The sequence below is a fragment of the Nicotiana attenuata genome, unplaced genomic scaffold (genome assembly GCF_001879085.1).
Source record: "Nicotiana attenuata strain UT unplaced genomic scaffold, NIATTr2, whole genome shotgun sequence".
Classification (NCBI taxonomy): Eukaryota; Viridiplantae; Streptophyta; class Magnoliopsida; order Solanales; family Solanaceae; genus Nicotiana; species Nicotiana attenuata.
In genome coordinates, this window is record NW_017673152.1 from 47,005 (window position 1) to 59,782 (window position 12,778).

Consider the following 12,778-nt stretch of genomic DNA (forward strand, 5'->3'; position numbering starts at 1 on the left):
CCTGCGAATCCTTTATTATATGCTTCATGGCCCAGGGCCCCATGGTCTAAGGACGTCATCCTAACCGTCCGAAGACAACATTCATGGTCCAACGGGAAATTGCATTATGTTTAAATTTATGCACGATATACGCTTATATTGTTTATTTGCAGGTAAACCGGCAAGTAGCGGCCATCTCAGCAGGAGCGGTCTCGCTCCAGTTCCCGCAGCCCTATTAGACTTTAACCATCCTAAATATCATGTCCGTTCTTGAAAAATCTCCATCGGCATACTCCGCCGACGGACCCTGAACTACATATGGCCTGATTCCTGTAAGACCAGGGATATGTAGGCAGCTCAGGAACCAGAGCACGGTCAATCTCTTCAAACCACTTCACTCGGTCAAAATTGGCCATCATGTCTTTACCCGACAACTCTTTCATCCTTCCCGGGTAAAGAGGGGCAACTGTTGATACCCAATTTTTCCCTGTATATTTTTTATATGCAAATACCTTCAAAATAGTATATATATATATATATAAGCATGTCCAAGCATTTTATTATTTTTTCTAATTTTCAAAAAAAGGTTTTTTAAACCGATTTTTTTGCCCTATTTTAGCAGTACAAAAGCCAATAAGTGTTCTTCAAATTATCATTTTGGTGATTAATCTATTTTATTCTTATATTTATGCCAATATATAGCTAAGGAAATTTTTAAACATTTTTATAAGGCGATTTGGTATTTCTAAGCTAAATTTGCACTAAATTGCAATTCTAGCCTATTTTAAGATTTAAATAGTGTTTATAATTATAAAATTTATTCCAGTATTTTTAATTTAATGATTATATATTATTAATTAACTTAGTGCCTTCAATTTGTTTCAAAAATCATTTTACTATTTTTTATAAATTAAAAAGGGAAAAGTGGCTATTTAACTGATAGCCTTATTTGTATTTCAATTACAGCCAAAATCAACCACCCCAATAACCCAATTCCAAATTCAAACGGACCAGCCCAAATCCTAATGTATAACCCGATCCCTAACCCGTTAATAAAACCCGCCCGATTTTTCTTTTGATCCAGGCCGTTGATCATTTTGATCAACGGCCACGATTCCCCCTTACCATTTTAATTCACCTAAACCCCAACCCTAATTCATTTCCCTCCAGAGATGCCGCCTTGAAACCCCTTCGTCTCTCAAACCCTCTCGAACCTTCCTCAACCCTAATTGTCTCCTATCGTCTTCAACCTCAAAACCCACCGGAAACCATGGCTTCTCCGACCATGGTAACCTTATACTCACCCCCTGATACTCCTGTGTGCTCGACATTTGAAGAATCGAGGCCAGACCTCGAAGGTCTTCATCCAGACCTGTGCCAGCTTGAAGTTTCACGGCCATCGTCGGCCTTGCTCCGGCATATCCTGGTCCTATGAGCCTATCTCTGACCTTTCCGACCAAGATCGGACCTTTTCAAAGCCTTTCTCATTCTAGGGTTCTTCTGAAACCCTAACTATTCGAGGTTTTCTCCGATTTTTCTTAAAGTTGTTACGTATCTATGCTCTACTTGGGTTTTTAAACGATTTTCCTAATTTTTCTTTCAAATAATTACTTTTAAAATCACTTCTCTTCGATTTAAGGTTTTCTGAAAAGCTTAAAATGTTTCTCCGATTTTTTGTTTCCTTTTCTTTGTGTGTATTTGTCTTTACTATGCTCTTATGTTTTCTTTTCTACCACGCATTCTCTTCTACTGTGTTCTTATGTTTTTCCTTTGGTCACGCATGTTCTTCTGCTGTGTTTTCTATATTCCTTTCTTTCTTCTACTTTGTTTCTATGCTATGTTTTCACATGCTTTCCCACTATGTTCTGCTATTTGTCTTCCACTATATGCTTCACCTACTAAATCTCTAAGCCTGTTGCTTCCTTATCTATGTACTTGACTCGAGGTGAAAACCCTAGAATTTGGGGGTTCTGCCGAGGTTTGATCATATGATTGAACTAGGGTTCTGTTTGAGAACCCTTGACTCTTTCGGACTAATTTCTGAGTCTATGAACTAAGTTTGAACTTCTTTGTTTGCATACAATTCTGAACCTTTTTTTTTAATTTTTTCTACGCCAGACTCTTCCATGGAATAGCATGACAAATTTCTTTATGTTTAACGTGTCTGTATGCTTTTATATATGACGAATCTTTCTTCAAAAGAGTTTTCTAACTTGTGATTGATTCAGAATTCCTTTTAATGGGTCTAATTGATTGTTACTGATTTTCCTTAAGTTAAAATCTTTTCCATCTTTCTGACCTGGTTCATTCATACAAAATCTTCAATTTTTTGATTTACTAGCTGTTAATTGATTCCCTTGCCTTATTTGCGCAAACCGTGTATTGTCAAGACCTTGTCCTTAAATAAACCTCTATGTATTTCCCCTCTTGTACTGTTTTGAAAAAAGTGTTTGATTAATCTCTCTCCTTAATTATTTTTACCCGTTTCAAATCAGAATCCCTTAATTAAAGGGAAACCTTGTGTAATTGATTTTCAAACTATTTTCTTACCTATTTCTGCTTGCTTTCTACACTATAAATACATGACCCTCTTTAGCACAAGAGACGAAAAAATCAACACACATTACACACTTCAGACACTTATAATCTCATAGTTCTCTTCTAAACTCATAGCATTCTGACTACTTGTTTGCACTTTGGCTTTACAAGACTACTGCTTTCCTTTGCTTGTTTCCTTGAGACTGGTATGTTCTAGTTTTGGTTTCAGCATCACCCCAACATGTTTATTTACAACCTTTACATCCATGTCTATTGTACTGTCTTGTGGAGTTAAATGTTAACTAGCATGTTAATTTCCCTTCATCTGTTTCTGTTGTGAATCCCTGCACCCATTGTCTCGCACTATGTGTTTTGAGTTGTAGTTCAGAACATGGCAATATTCCAGTTATTGTTCATGTTTGGACTTGATCCCTTAGGGGATCCTAACTCCCAAAACAATATGTTCTAACTGGCAGGTGGGGTGTGCCAGCATTTTCTATTGCTGGGTATGACCACTAGCCTGTCTTTGCCACTCCCCTTTTTCCCTTTTCAAAATTCCTTCTATGCACTTACACTCATTCCTAATTTCTAAGTTCTGCCCCCCTCCTGTGAGCCTTGCCTTGGGACCTTGAGCTCCCTCTGAACTTGGACACTTGAGGGCTGGCCCTTCCACACTGCACTATGACTCAATCCTGCAATGTATTTGGGTTTGAGCTTTGCCCGGAGTCTGCATGAGGCTCTTAGGGAACTCTGACACACCCCAAATGAGAGAAAGGCTTTTGAAATCGGATCTTTGGAGCTGGTTCATCTCATGTTTCAGACAAGGAGCCTGATTAGGCTCCCCTTGGTTGTATTTTTAATTTCTGATGTAATTTTGCTTTTCTTATTCCATTCTGGGCTGTAATAACTTTGTAATAAACTTCGGGGATGTTTAGTGAAAAGGGAGGTGTAACTATGCATGAAAAGGGTAGATAACTTGCCTATAGGAATCTCTAATTTCAGTGTTTTTTCATATAGTTACCATGCCTATAAGATTCTGCACTTTCATATAGTTACCATGCCTATAAGATTTCTGCACTCTCATATAGTTACTATGCCTATAAGACTTATTCATTTTCATGTAGTTATCATGCCTATGAGAAACTCTGCATTCTCATTTAGCTATCATGTCTATAAGGAACTCTGCATGCTCATCTAGATACCATGACTATAGGGATTCTGCACTTTCATGTAGATATTATGTCTATAGCTTCTGTGCACACAGTAGAGAATATGCCTATAGGTCTTTTCTGATTCTTGCATACCCGTTTTTCACTAGGCAAACGTGTTTATAGGCCTTAAGTAAAATAATGCAACACCTAGATATCATGTTATAGGATTTCTGCACTCTTCTATGTCTATAACAATGTTCTAAGTTGTCAAACACGTAGAAAGCATGCCTATAGGGGTTCTAATTCAAATCTGAATAACCCCACTCGCTTATGAGTCTAAATTAGCAGTAATAATACGTTACCAACAGCAGAACTCGTGTTTTCTAAAATTTGTTTTTTAACGAGCAACTTTCCTTTAAATCAGCACGTAATCAGTTCATTCTCTTATTTCTGAAATCTGTAGACATCATGCCTATAGGTTTTCGTCTATCACTTAGGCAAGCCTTTAGGGTAATAGTTATAAACTGCAGCAGTTTTTATTAACTACAACCAGCAAGCAGGCCTGATTCAGGCTTTTTATCTGAAACATGTAATATATCAGTCTACCACAACTCTTAAGTTTAATCAGACCCTAATGAGTACGTGTAAGACATGCTAAACTATATGCTTTCTCTGATCTAAGGAGGTCTGTTTGAGCCTTATGTGTTTGAATACCTTTCCCATATTTGCTCTATGTGTTTTGATTGTCGCCCTAGAATTTTGTCCTTTTAAACTATAAAACCCCACACCCCTTCCCTTTAGGATTAGTAGTCCCAAACGCCTCCGGGACTGATAGGATTGGGGCGGGTAATAGCATGCGATAAGTGAAATGAGACCATTCCGCGTTTAATACCTTAACGGGGTGGGAAAGGGTAGATATAGATATGATGACCACGGGATAACACCACGTGTATAAGTGGTTACCGGGTGTTGTGTGCGGTGATCCATATTATTTATAAACCTAGGACCCCCCCCCCTCTTTTATTTGTTTATTTCATTATTTATTTTCAAAATTCACAAACTATTTTTTCTCTCTCAAAAATTCAGCTTTTCTTTCGTTTCTTTTTCGCTCCATCTATTTGGCAACCTTTATGTGAAAATCCCCTCTTATCTGAAGCCTTATTTGTCTATATGTTATTTGTACCCTAAAGTCACAACAATAGCTTGGCCGGGAACCACACTAGTGGATTCTGAGGGGTGCCTAACACCTTCCCCTTGGAATAATTTCAAGCCCTTACCCAATCTCAGGTTATCCAAACAAAACCCTTCTTAGTGTCCTAATGCACTTTAATCATTAGGTGGCGACTCTTCACTTCAATTCGAACCCAATTCCCAAAAGGGAACGAGTTGTCCTCCCACATGTCATAAACCCGATTTCGCGAGAAAAAGGCGGCATCGACAATGTTGTGGTTATATTACTGTTCCCTCGCCGAGATTCTTTTATCATTGGTGTGGATATATGAAATGGGAGCGGGTTGCACGCTTGCAACAGTAATATATGAAATGGGAGCGGGTTGCACGCCTGCAATGGTAATATATGAAATGGGAGCGGGTTGCACGCCTGCAATGAGATATATGAAATGGGAGTGGGTTGCACGCCTGCAACGAGATATATGAAATGGGAGCGGGTTGCACACCTGCAACAAGAAAGAAATGAAAGTGAATACTGTGTTTGTTTTCCTCATTATTGTTGGCAACTAAATTATGGGTTCTTTACATTCCTCTTTGGTATTTTGTTGTTATCCGATACTCCCCGTAGCATGTCTTCCCCTCCCCATCTTTAACTGTGAATATCTGCTTTTATTTTCCGCTATAGATGATTTAACTGCACAAGTTTATTTGGTAGTCTTGTTCTAGCCTCGTCACTACTTCGCCGAGGTTAGGCTAGGCACTTACCAGCATATGGGGTCGGTTGTGCCGATACTACACTCTACACTGTGTGCAGATACTGATACCGGAGCGTTTGGACCGCAGTGAGGGTGTTGTCTTCAATCCATTCAGGCGACCCGAGGTAGTCTTGCAGGCGTTCACAGGCCTTGGTGTCTCCTTCTATCTTTCTCTACTGTTTTCTCTGTGTATTTCTGAAACAGTTTGTATTTATTTTTCGGACCTTTATTTGTAGTACTCTTAGACAGTCTGTGAAATTGTGACACCAGATTTGGGTAGCTTTTAGTTATGGAATTGTGTTGGAAATATTTAAATCGTTACATTTCTTTTCTTCCGCTTATTTGACTCCTCTATCTATATGATGTTGTTCAACATTGTCGAAGGATTAAAACATAAAAAAAGGTTAAGTAATTGGAACAATTGGCTTGCCTAGCTTCCATTAGTAGGCGCCATCACGACCTCTAAGGGTGGGAAATTCGAGTCATGACAAGTTGGTATCAGAGCTCTAGGTTACTTAGGTCTCACAATCCACGGACAAGCTTAGTAGAGTCTGAGGGATCAGTACGGAGACATCTGTATTTATCCCCCAGAGGCTACAGAGTTAGGAACAACTTCACATCTATTCTTTCCTGTCGTGCGGTTTGGTTTCTCAATGCTAATTGAATTTCTACTCTGTTCTTTCGCAGATGGTGAGAACACGTGCTTCCTCATCCACTGATCAGCAGCCCGAGCCCCCAGCAGCAACTCTCACGAGGGGTAGAGGGCAAGGCCGAGGCTGTGCTAGAGGCCGAGGTAGGGGCAGAGCTCAGCCTAGAGCAGCAGCACCAGCGGCGGAGCCTCAGGTTGAGTTTGACGATGAGGTTCTGGCCCAGGCAGTTCCAGTGGGCCCAGCTCAGTTCCCAGAGGGTTCATTGCTACCCCAGTACTCCAGGATGCTCTGGTCTGTCTAGTGGGCCTTATGGAAAATGTCACCCGGGCAGGCTTGCTTCCTGTAGCACCAGCCGTCTCTCAGGATGGAGGAGGAGCCCAGACTCCTACTACCCGCACTCCGGAGCAGATGGCTCCCCAGTTTCAGACTCCAGCAGCTCAGCCAGTTGGAGCAGTTCAATCGCGTGTGGTAGCTCAGACCGGTGATGGAGCAGCTATGTCTGCTGATGCCATGTGGAGATTGGACAGGTTCACCAAGCTCTTCACTACCACTTTCAGTGGTGCATCTTTTGAGGATCCCCAGGATTATTTAGACAGCTGTCATGAGGTTCTCAGGAACATGGGGATAGCGGAGACCAATGGGGTCGACTTTGCTATTTTTCGACTGTCTGGATCCGCCAAGACTTGGTGGAGAGATTATTGCTTGGCTAGGCCAGCTGGGTCACCAGCTCTAACTTGGGATCAATTTTCTCAACTATTCTTGGAGAAGTTTCTTCCTATCACTCAGAGGGAGAACTATCAGAGAGTTTGAGCGTCTCCAGCAGGGTTCTATGACTGTTACTCAGTACGAGACCAGATTTATTGACTTGGCCCATCATGCTTTTCTTATACTTCCCACTGAGAGAGAGAGAGAGAGAGAGAGTGAGGAGGTTCATTGAGGGACTCATTCAGCCTATTCAACTTCATATGGCCAAGGAGACGGGGGAGCGAGATTTCCTGTTAGGATGCGGCCAATGTGGCCAGGAGGGTTGAGATGGTTTTATCACAAGAGGGTGGTCAGGGGTCTGACAAGAGGCCTCGTCATTGGGGCAGATTCAGCGATGCCTCATCTAGAGGCAGAGATTCTTTTGGTAGAGGCCATCCTCCTAGGCCTTTTCACAGCACTTCAGGCTTCTCACGGTGCTCCAGGTGGCCGTGGTTTTTACATGCAGTATTCTGATCAGCAGTCATATAGTGCATCGCCAGCTCCTATCAGTGCACCCCCGCATCAGAGTTTTCAGGGTCGTCAGCCCCAGCAGCCAAGGGCTTGTTTTACTTGTGGCGATACGAGGCATATTGCTAGATTTTGCCCTCGAGCACCGAGCAGTTCTCAACACCAGGGTTCCCGTGCCATGGTTCAAGCACCGAGTGTTCCACCGCCCGCTCAGCTAGCTAGAGGCGGAGGTAGGGGTGCTAGAGGTAGAGGTAGAGGTACTAGAGGTGGAGGTCAGGCCGCTAGAGGTGGAGGCCGGCCAGCAACAGGCCATCCCAGAGATGTAGTTTCGAGTAGTGGGGCCCAACCCTGATGTTATGCTCTTCCAGCCAGGCCTGAGGCTGAGGCTTCCGATGCAGTTATCATAGGTACGGTTCTGGTTTGTAGTAGGGGTGCTTCAGTGCTATTTGATCCAGGGTCTAAATACTCTTATGTGTCATCTTATTTTGTACCATATCTGGTCATGCCTAGTGATTCTTTAAGTGCTCCTGTTTATGTGTCTACACCGGTGGGTGATTCTATTGTGGTAGATTGTGTTCATCGTTCTTGTGTAGTTGTGATTGGGAGTCTTGAGAGCCGAGTAGATTTGTTACTGTTGGACATGGTTGATTTTGATGTCATATTGGGGATGGACTGGTTATCACCTTACCACGCTATCTTGGACTGTGATGCCAAGACTGTGACCTTAGCCTTNCGGTTTTTTAGCATTTAACCCCCTTTTATGTTATGGATTTCGTTGTTCAAAAAATGATTTGTAGAGAAGAGAGAGATTTTGTTTACGGATTTTTGAGTAGAATACGATTGTGAAGTGTATAAGAAAAGAAGGTTTGTATGGCTTAACCACGTGTGGAGATATCTATAATATCCGTCTTTCTTCTCTTTTATTGTTTTATTGTCGTTCTCTGTTCTATTCGGGGCAACACGGGTTGTGCTCTATGAAAACAGAATTTCAATTTTCTATTCAATTCAAAATTCAAATTGAAGTATGATACTTTTCTGATATCTGATAATTCTCTATCGGGAACATATATCCGTCTAACAATTTCTCTTGGGGGGTTTACATATACTCATAATTGTTGTTATAATTAAAATTGAGAAGGATTTTTTGATTGAAAAAATCCATACTGATTAGTTATATATCAAGTTGTATTTTCTTATGTCATTAGGAAAACAAAATTTGGAGATTCAAATCCAAGAATCATTCATGCATTCTAAGTCAATAGTTAATGGTTCCGATTTTCATAAATTTGAATTTTGGATTTTGCGACTGAAAATCCACATTTGATTTTTCAATAGAAAGGTAAGAGAAAGCTTTGAACATTATGAATTTGGAGATAGACTCAATCGAAATTGAAAGGATGAATCAAACCCAATCAAAAGGGAAGAAGGATTAGGATTTCTTTGACTTTTAGGAAAAATTAAGGAAAACAGAACTCAAGGTGCAAGTACAATAAAAAAGCAGTTCAGTAATCCGGGAAAGTTTTCATCTATTTTGTATTTGTAGCATTTTGGCGACATGGCCGAGTGGTAAGGCAGAGGACTGCAAATCCTTTTTTCCCCAGTTCAAATCCGGGTGTCGCCTGATCAACAAAAAACTCGAAATCTCTTCTTTTCTTCTGTTCTGTTGATATAACCCGCCGAATGATTCCCCAGCAGAAGCAGAGAAAGCAGACTGTTGATACTTGTTTGATTCTAAACATCTGGTCTGGGGGTTTTTCTAAAAAATTGTAAATATCCTTGCATTGCATATTTAGGCTTCAAGGAAATATTCGAATGCTAGAGGGGCTATCAAGACTTCGCAATTACCTTCTACTACAAATCAAAATTTTCTATTATTAATGCATTGTATAATGACTGGACCTTGAATTAGATTGGAGAGCCCGATAGGAAATCTAAATAGTTGTGGAAGGGGGCGGAAGATACTTTATTATATACGAGGAACTCACGAAAATCTCTGAGTGCTCAAGCATCCAATCAATTGAAATGAGGGTCAACAAAAAAAGAATAGGACCTATTATTCCTACATGTTCCATTAGTAACATTCCCTTGAGATGTTACTGCAGATTTTGCTTGTGTTTAATCTTTCCCGATTAGAAATCATATAGGAATTTCTTATAAAATGAGCGAATTTATTGGATTGGTTTATTAATAGTCTTCGTTCTTTTTGACTCTGCGCCATTGATTCCACTATTATTAGTGAGGAATAATGGAACAATTCCTTTATATTTATAGAGATAGGGGACATAATTCATATGGATATAGTAAGTCTTGCTTGGGCTGCTTTAATGGTAGTCTTTACTTTTTCCCTTTCACTCGTAGTGTGGGGAAGAAGTGGACTCTAGGGGTCCTACTAATTGAGTTAAGGAAGCAAACTGTATCAATATCAATTGCTTTCTAGATCGTTCTGCAACACGTTTTGAACAAAATAAAAATATCTTCATTTTGAAATTCCATTGGACTCGACTGGAGTAATGTATTATAGGAATCATCCTCTTTCAATCAAAGAGCTATTTCAACGATTCCCATGTTTGTAGTTCGAAAGGAAGAGGATCCCAGGAAATTTATTCGAACCTAATTCTTCCGAAATTTTCTATTCCAATCAACGGCCTCTTACCAGGTGATACTGAGGAGGGCCGGACCCCTTTTTTATTTGTTTCTCTCTTTACTGTTCAAAGAAGAGGTGGTTTTGTTAAGTGTATACGCACTTTGTATGAGAAAGAAAGGATATAAACATAGTGGTTGTCTAACGAGATACTATGCAGAATAAGATCTTCAGGTGAGTCACATATTGCGCATTTACCGCTTTCGAATTTTTGAAATTGGATTTATGCTTTATCGACTTATTTCATATCATGGTTCAGGCGTTAAAATCGGTGAGGTTTACTCTTCTTTTCGATACCGTGGAACTACTGTCAATGGTTACTCAATTTACTCTTGGGAAATGTTTAAAAAAAAAGATTACTACCTGATTTTTTTGAATCTGCCTATATCTATCGCTTTTCCTTCATTGATTTGATTCTTTCAATAGATACCGAGATTCAGATTGGAAATCAAAAATCTAGTAATTCAAACTATAAGACATAAGAGTAATTCAGATTGATCAGAACAAATAGATATAGCAAATAAATGGAATTGGATGCTATGTCAATCCCATATATGGAATTGATATTCACATATATCAAGATAATATTGTAGATTGATCTATAGATCCATATCAAATGCAGCCTCTATCTTTATTTTATTCCAGGGGGCAGCTTTATAACTACAATCTAACTAATAAATAGTATGGTAGAAAGAAATAGATGAATCTTTCTTTCTACCATACTATCTATCTATTAGAATACTGCCGATTCTAGATTCTTGATCAAGTGGGGGAGGTGGCATACAGACTTGCGTTGCCACCGAGTTTATCAACCGTGCATCCAGTGTTTCATGTGTCCATGCTTCAGAAGTATCACGGCGATCCATCCCACGTGTTAGATTTCAGCATTGTCCAGTTGGACAAGGACTTGCCCTATGAGGAGGAGCCGGTAGCTATTCTGGACCGGTAGGTTTGTAAGTTGCGATCGAAGAGTGTCCCCTCCTGTTCGTGTTCAGTGAAGAGGTCAGCCTGCTGAGTCATCGACCTGGGAGTCCGAGTCCGATATATGGAGCCGATATCCCCATCTTTTCTCTGACTCAGGTACTTCCTTCTTATGTCCGTTCGAGGACGAACGGTTGCTTTAGAGGTGGAGAATGTGATGACCCAAAAGGTCATCACTTGTTTTAGAAATAAATTCTGTGTTCCGATGCCTTAAAACCTCCTTTTTGTTTCACCTCGATTTGCGTGCGCAGTCCGGGAGTGTATCCGGAAAGCCATTATGTGAAAATATGTGAAAGATGATGAATTTTGCCTTTAAAATGAATTTAGGTTGACTTCGTTCAACATTTTGGGTAAACGGACCCGACCCGTGATTTGACGGTCCCAGAGGGTCCGTCGAAAAATATGGGACTTGGACGATGCCCGGAATTGAATTCCGAGGTCCAAAGCCCGAGAAATGAATTTTTAAAGAAAATTGTTTTTTGGAATATATATGAGTTTTTGAAATGAAATATGTTTGAATTTGATGGTATCGGGCCTGTATTTTGGTTCCGGAGCACGGTACAAGTTTGAAATAATAATTTGGTTGGATTTGAAAAATTTGGTAAAGATCGGAATTGGTTTGATATAAAACGGACTTAAAGTTGAGAAATTGGAAATTTTGGTGTTCTTGAAGGATTTCATGAATTTGGGGTTCAATTCGTAGTTGTTGATGTTATTTTGATGATTTGATTGCACGAGCAAGTCCATACGATGTTTTTAGGTTGGTGTGCATGTTTGGTTTGGAGCCCCGAGGACTCGGGTGAGTTTTGGATAGGCCACGGAGTGAAATTTGGACTTAGAAAATTATTGGTATGATTGCAGGTCTGCAGGCTTCGCATTTGCGAAGTTTGGCTCGCAAATGCGAATAAAACATCGCAAATGCGAAAGAAGGCCTAGGCAGGCCTGATCGCAAATGCGATCATTTGGTCGCAAATGCGGAGGGCCCTAGTCGCAAAAGCAACGTCTGCCTCGCAAATGCGAACCCCTTAAAAAGTATGGGGTGGTCGCAAATGCGATAAAAATCTCCGCAAATGCGCAGAGAGCAGTCTTATGAAGGGTTCGCAATTGCGAACCCTGGTTGCAATTGCGAACCCTGCGACCTGCAAATTCATAACTTAGCCGAAAATCTTTCATTTTTCAAACCCTTTTAAAACCTAAACACCTTTGGGCGATTTTTCAAAGACAAGTACTCTTCCAAATCGATTGTAAGTCATTTCTAACTCGTTTTTATTAATCTTTAACATCTTTTCTCGTGATTTCAACTCAAATTCAAAGGTTTTTATGGGGGAATTGGGTATTTTGGGTAGAACATAGGTTTTTCAAATTTTGGGAATTTGGACCTCGATTTGAGGTCCGATTTCAAAATAAATTATATATTTGAGTTCGTGGGTGAATAGGTAATCGGGTTTTGGCTCGAACCTCGGGTTTTGACCATGTGGGCCCGGGATCGATTTTTGACTTTTTGGGAAAAACTCTAGAAAATCTATTTTCATGCATTAGAATTGATTCATTTAGCATTTATTGATATAGTTAAGTAACTTGTGGCTAGATACGAGCGAATTGGTGGTGGAATCAAGAGGTAAAGCGGTAGTTGAGGCTTGAATTGTGTTAGTGGCATCGAGGTAAGTGTTTGGTCTAACCTTAGCTTGAGCGATTAGGAGT

General features: G+C 40.3%; 1 non-coding gene across 1 annotated transcript; it reads left to right on the top strand.

The window, feature by feature from the left end:
• The first annotated feature begins 9,004 nt into the window (after positions 1-9,004).
• TRNAC-GCA lies at positions 9,005-9,076 on the top strand. The gene has a single exon. It is a non-coding gene; the product is annotated as a tRNA-Cys (tRNA).
• The last annotated feature ends 3,702 nt before the right edge of the window (positions 9,077-12,778 follow it).